Source organism: Myotis davidii, unplaced genomic scaffold, assembly GCF_000327345.1.
Source record: "Myotis davidii unplaced genomic scaffold, ASM32734v1 scaffold1997, whole genome shotgun sequence".
Lineage (NCBI taxonomy): Eukaryota > Metazoa > Chordata > Mammalia > Chiroptera > Vespertilionidae > Myotis > Myotis davidii.
The window spans coordinates 30,233-36,803 of NW_006288266.1; positions in this window are offsets into that span (position 1 = coordinate 30,233).

Genomic DNA, 6,571 nt, shown 5'->3' on the forward strand with positions numbered 1-6,571 from the left:
GACTGCATTTTCCTTTGCTTTCCTGTATTACCTCAGGTATACATTGAAAGACAAGTTAGCAGATAATTTCATGTGAAAGTTCATTTTTAAATTCATATCTAAATATTTAGTGGAGACGCTCTTATCAGATGTAAGGAACACATTAGTGAATAAAACATCAAAGGTATAAAACTTAAGCTTCTATATTAAAATGGAGAAATAAAGTAAGCATCAAATACAATAATGCAGTAAACTATATAGGATGCTAGAAAATGAAAGAATTTTTTTTAAAAAAGGAACAGATTGAGAGATTAGCACATCAGGGTTTGAGGATAGGGCAAAAAAACAAAAAACAAAACAAAACATGGAAGTTTGCATTATTAGCACCACAGACAGAAGGCAGTGAGATAATGTTGCAAAGTCTATTAAAATTTAGACTTGTTCATCAAGTTAAAATTTTATATAAACATATGAGTAAAATAAAATTTTAACAAGAACAAACTTTATTGAAAGATATCTTGGGAAAAGTCCTTTAGCTTGAAGGAAAATTGTTATGAACTGAATTGAGTCCTCTTCCCAATATTCAGGTGTTGAAGCCCAAATCCTCAATATGACTTATTTGGAAACCAGGCCTTTAGAGATACAATTAAGGTTAAATGAGGTCATAAGGATTGGTTCCTAATTTAAGAGGACTTGTGTCCTTATATGAAGAGGAACAGACACCAGAGGTTTGTGCACTCACACAGAAAGGAGGTTATGTGAGCACAGAGCAAGTAGGCAGCCATCCACTGGCCTGGGAGAGAAGCCACACCAGAAATCAACCCTGACAGCACCTACATCTTGTTCTTCTAGCCTTCATAACTGTGTGAAAATAAAATTTCTGGTATGTAAGTCACCCCATTATGGCAGCTACACTAATAAAAAAGAAACATGCAAATTAACCATCACTCTGCCACTCTGCTACACCCACCAGCCAATCAGGAGCAAGTATGCAAATTAACCCAATTAAGATGGCTGAGGCCACAGAGCTGGAGTGAGCAGGAGGCTTGGGTTGCCCCCGGCGATGGAGGAAGCCAAGCTTCCCACCTGCCCTGGCCAGCACTGGGCTCCGCTCAAGGCTACAAAGTTTCAATTATAGAAGATAAATAAATCCCAGATAACTGTTTCCAGCCCGCCCTGGACTTCGCTCAAGGAGGCACTGAAAAAAAAGAAAAAAAGGAGAGGCTGGGAGCTTGGGTCGCCGGGGGGCGTGGCCAGCCTGAAAACGGCCCTCAGCCCCTCACCTAGGCTGGCCACACATCCTTCAGGGTGGGGGTCCTTACTGGGGTGCCTGGTCAGCCTGAGTGAGGGGCTGGCCACACCCCCACGGGGTGAGGTTCCCCACTGGGAAGCTTGACCAGCCTGAAAACAGCCCTCAGCTCCTCACCCAGGCTGGGCAGGCACCCCAGCGGGATCCCTACCCTGATCAAGGACAACCTTTAGGGTAAACCAGCCAGCCCCCACCTGTGCACCAGGCCTCTATCTATACCAGCCATGGGCAAACTACGGCCTGCAGGCTGGATCCGGCCCGTTTGACATGCATAAAACTAAAAAAAAAAAGACTGTACCCTTTTATGTAATGATGTTTACTTTGAATTTATATTAGTTCACACAAATACTCCATCCATGCTTTTGTTCCGGCCCTCCAGTCCAGTTTAAGAACCCATTGTGGCCCTCGAGTCAAAAAGTTTGCCCACCCCTGATCTATACTAATAAAAGGGTAATATGCTAATTAGACTGGGAGATCTTCCAGGAGACCTTCCAGATATTCTTCTCGATAAAGCCATGGTGACAGGGCTGAGGTAGAGGCAATTAAAGGCCAAGTGGGGATGGCAGTTGTGGGTAATCAGGCTGATGTGGGGCAGGGCCTTTGGGGGTAAGCAGACCAGCAGGGGGGCCAGTTGGGGGCAAGCAGGCCATCGGTGGGGATCAGTTGGAGGTGTTCAAGACAGCGGGGATGGGTAATTTGGAGTGAGCAGGCCAGCAGGGGGGCAGTTGGAGGTGAGCAGGCCAGCAGGGGAGGCAGTTGGGGGTGATCAGGCTGGCGGGGGAGGCATTTGGGGATAAGCAGGTCAGTGGCTGGGGGCAATTCGGGGCGAGCAGGCTAGCAGGCAGAGTGGTTAGGGGCAACCAGGCAGGCAGGCAGGCAGGTGAGCAGTTAGGAGCCAGCAGTTTTGGATTGCGAGAGGGATGTCCGATACCTGTAAACCGAAAGTAGGACATTCTTCAAGGGGTCCCAGATTGGAGAGGGTGCAGGCCAGGCTGAGGGATACCCCCCAACTCCACCGTGCATGAATTTTATTGACCGGGCCATAGTTTTATTGTGGCAGCTCTAGCAGACTAAGACAGAAATGAATCCAAGAGGAATTACATAAGGGAGGTAACTGTGAACTAATATTCTTATTAAATTTATTGTTATTTTAAATACACAGTGATCAAACCATTTAAAATATATAAACAAACAAGAAAAGCTAAAATGAAACATATGGAATCCATCAAAGGTAGCCAAGAATTTGGCATAATTGAAATTCTCATAGATGGCTGTACCACATTGGAAAACTCAGTATCTATGGAAGCTGAATGTATATACATGTTCAGATCCAGCATTTTTTACCTAGTTATATTTTCAGAGAAATGAAAGTCTATTCACTAAAAACATGTATAAGAATGCTCATATAACTTTTATTCATAATTGCTACAAACTAGGAAAAAGAAAAACAAGTGTCCATTCATATTAGAATAGCTAAATAACTTCCTATTGATGTATCAATGACAATGAGGTGTCAACAACTACTGGGTAAAATAGATTAATCTCACAATTTTGAACTAAAGATGTCAGACTCAGAAGAGCATATGTTCTATTATCACATTCATGTAAAAAACAAACACAGGCAAAACTAATATAAATTTTTGGAAATTGGGAGAGAAATGCAGAGAATTGCAGTTACTGGATGGGAAGCTGAGATGTGGCTTTTGAGAACTGCTAATGCTCAGTTTCTGAATGAGAATTTGTACAGGTGTTATAATATCCTATAAACCCTTCTGATTGTACCATCGTGAAATCATTAAAAATATCACTCTAATAAAAAAATACCAAAAATCTACATAGTCAGAGGGGATAAAGATCAGGTGAGAACAAATGAATGTGCTTGTCTTGGTATATGGTGACTTTGTGTCCTCCAATCTTGTCAAATTCACATACTAAATGTTACAGGTTTTCAAAAAAAAATTTGAGGTGATTCTTTAGGATTTTTTCACTGAGACAAATATTTCAACTTCCAGTAAACATGGAGAAACAGTCATTTTGTATTTATCATTTTTGTTTTGCTTTATTTATGATCTTGGATCTCTAGAATAATGTAGTAATAGTGTATATTTTTTCATGTCCTCAGTTTTAGGGGGAAAGCATTCACTCATCCTATCTAATAAAGAGGGAATATGCTAATTGACCCTCACACCATCACAAAGCTGGCAGTGCCCACAGCCAATAAGGAGGGAATATGCTAATTGACTGTCCTGCTCTCAAAGATGGTGGCCCCCACAGCCAATATGGAGAACTATGCTAATTGACTGCCCCACGTCAAATATGGTGGCACCCACAGCCACAAGATGGAGGTGCTCAGTACCCTCAGCCCTGCCGGGGAGGCAGGCATGCAGCAAGGTGTGCTCCGCAAGCCTGCCTCTGGAATCCCCCAGTCCCCTCAGATCCCCAGCTACCCAGGGCCAGCCCAAGGCGCAGGCAAGACTCGGATGGTGGCTGCCAGACGCCCAGGGCTGCCTGAGGCTCAGGTAACCAGGGCCGGCTGTGGCTTGTGCTGCCAGCAGTGGCAGCAGCAGAGGTGTGATAGGGCATTGCCTTCCCCTGATCACCAGGTTGCTTCCCACCCCTGAGGGCTCCTGGACTGTGGGAGGGGGCAGGCAGGGCTGAGGGACCCCCTTCCAGTGCATGAATTTTCATGCACCAGGCCTCTAGTTAACTGTATGTTTTGTTATAGATATCTTTTATTAGTTTAGGAAACAACCTTTCATTCTTAATTTGCTGAGGTATTTTAATTATTTTTATCATGAATAGGTATTATTTTATTCTGTTACTATGGTGACTTACACTAATTTTCAAATGCTAAACTAAACTTATATTCACAGGATAAACCCCATGGTCAAGATGTATTAGTATTTTTATATATGAACAGATTAATTTTATTGTTTCTGATAAGAAATCAGCAATTATTTAAATTTCGTTTTCTTCTTTTTATTCCCTAGATTTGTTTCAAGCTTTCTCTTACAAAATTTGTTTTTTGCTGTTTATTCATGCCATGACAAATCCTTTCTTTTCTTTACCGAATTCTGCTTTGAGTGTACTGAACTTCTAGAAACTCTAAGTTACTTTTCATTAAACTTGGGGAAATTTCAACCATTATTTTTTTAAATATTTTCTGCTTTCTCCTCATTTCTCCTAGATCTGAAACTTTATGCATGCTAGACTATTGTTCTATAGGCTCTTAAGCTTCTGTTCATTTTTTTTTTCAATCTGTGTTCATTCTGTTATTCACATTGGAAACTTTCTATTGAGTCATCCTCAATTTTATTGTCTTTCTGCTGCTATCTGCAGTTTGATATGAGAGCTATCCATTATTTTTAAAAAATGTATTATTGTAGTTTTTAGTTCTAGAAAGTCCATTTTTATAGTTTTAATTTTTCTTGTAAAAGTCCCTATTCATTCACTCGTCACACATTTTTTTAATTATTGTAAAACATTTCTTTTAAGTCTTTATCATGGTTATAATAATCCCTATATCTGCAAAATTCAATGCCTAAACTATCTTAGGGTGGTTTCTATTAACTGAATTTTCTCTTGACTACTCTTTATTGCCTTTTTAAAAGTTTTTTTTTTCTAATTTTATTGAATTTAGTGCAGTGACATTTGTTAAAAAATTATGTAGGTTTTTTTTTTTTTTACCATGTCTGACATTTTGAAATGTGTTATGTTCTGAGCTCCTATAACAATCTATGATAAATAGCAGTCCCTCAGTAAATATTTGATGAAATGTATAAATGCATGAATATGTGTATATGTTTGAAGATATGCGTTTGTGGATCTCTTTCAGTGTAGGGTGGAATCTAGTTCTGTTCAGTATCCCAAAGTGTTTAGAAGGAAAGGACCTGTAGAAATCAAGCCTCATAACAGTCAGACAAATAGGAGAAATAAATCCATGGTTTAGAGGTAGATGTCTGACCACTCTATATGCTATTGCTCATAGCTTACTCAAATTTTTATAAAAAAATATCAGGGAAAGGCAAAGATTTATCATCTTGTACCTCTTTTGTTGAATAAAGCACTAGATTGTGCTTGATGTTTACCTTGTGTGTGTGCATGCAATATATTAAAAATACAAAATAGAGCCAATAATTTTAATTTCATTTTAAACATAAAAGCTTTATTGAATCACATCTCACTCTAACAGCCAAACAGATGACCATGGCAACCCAAAGAGTGTGACATTCCAGCTTGTTGTTTGTCGTTCTGCATTCATCCTAGAAAATTATTTTTCGTCCTAAAAACAATCAGGTAGCTATTCTTTTCTTGCTTATTCTTTATCAGCAAATTTCTTTCTCATTATATCTTATCTCCTCCTTTTAGAATAGAAACAGATGTTGGCATTTTGGCTTTTCTTCTCTTTCTATGTAGCCTTACCACTTGTTTCTATGTAAGTCATACAGCAGAAGTAACCCTTTTTTTATGTTCAGAAGACATAGCATAGCTTTAATATCAATTATTGAAAACAACCCATTATTATTATAAGTATACAGTAAATGTGTCTACTAGTTTTTATTTTGTATTCCATTAGTAACTCTGATGGTGTCAGTTAGTATATTTTTGAAATTGTGCCAAAGAAAATGTCCAATATGCATGTAATGAGAATTAAATAATAGTGTTGTGTTTTTGTTGCAAATTTAAAGTGTAAAGGTTTATATTAAAGATAGAAGTTTCTTTTTTTTGTTTTAGTGGAAAGAAAATACCAGAATATATAATTACTTGGAATTGCATCACATATTACTTGTGAGTTAATTTTCAGCTTACTGGCAACTGTTCTATTGTTTTCCCTTTATTAGTCTCCATTTATGGTAGAACAAATATTAAAATGCTTTTTTCATTTATAAAAAAATGATATGATGGGTGAATTTTTGTCAAAATTGATAGTGACACTTGTTTATGATGAGCCATCAACAATATCTTATGAGTAGAAAATTAGAAAACTAAGTTAAAGGCATGCTGAGCAAAAACTTCAGTAGTATGCAAAGTGACTGTTGTTTTTTAGCATCCTGTTTTAAAGTACTATCTAAAAGACTTGGCTAAATATATATTAAACTAGAGGCCCGGTGCACAAAAATTTGTGCACTAGAGGGGAGGAAGGGTCCCTCAGCCTGGCCTGTGCCCTCTCGAAGTCTGGGACCGCTTGAGAGATAACGACCTGCTGGTTTAGGCCTGCTCCTGGGTGGAAGAGGGCAGGCCCAATCCCTAGGTGCAGCCCCTGGTCAGGCTCTGAGCAGGGCG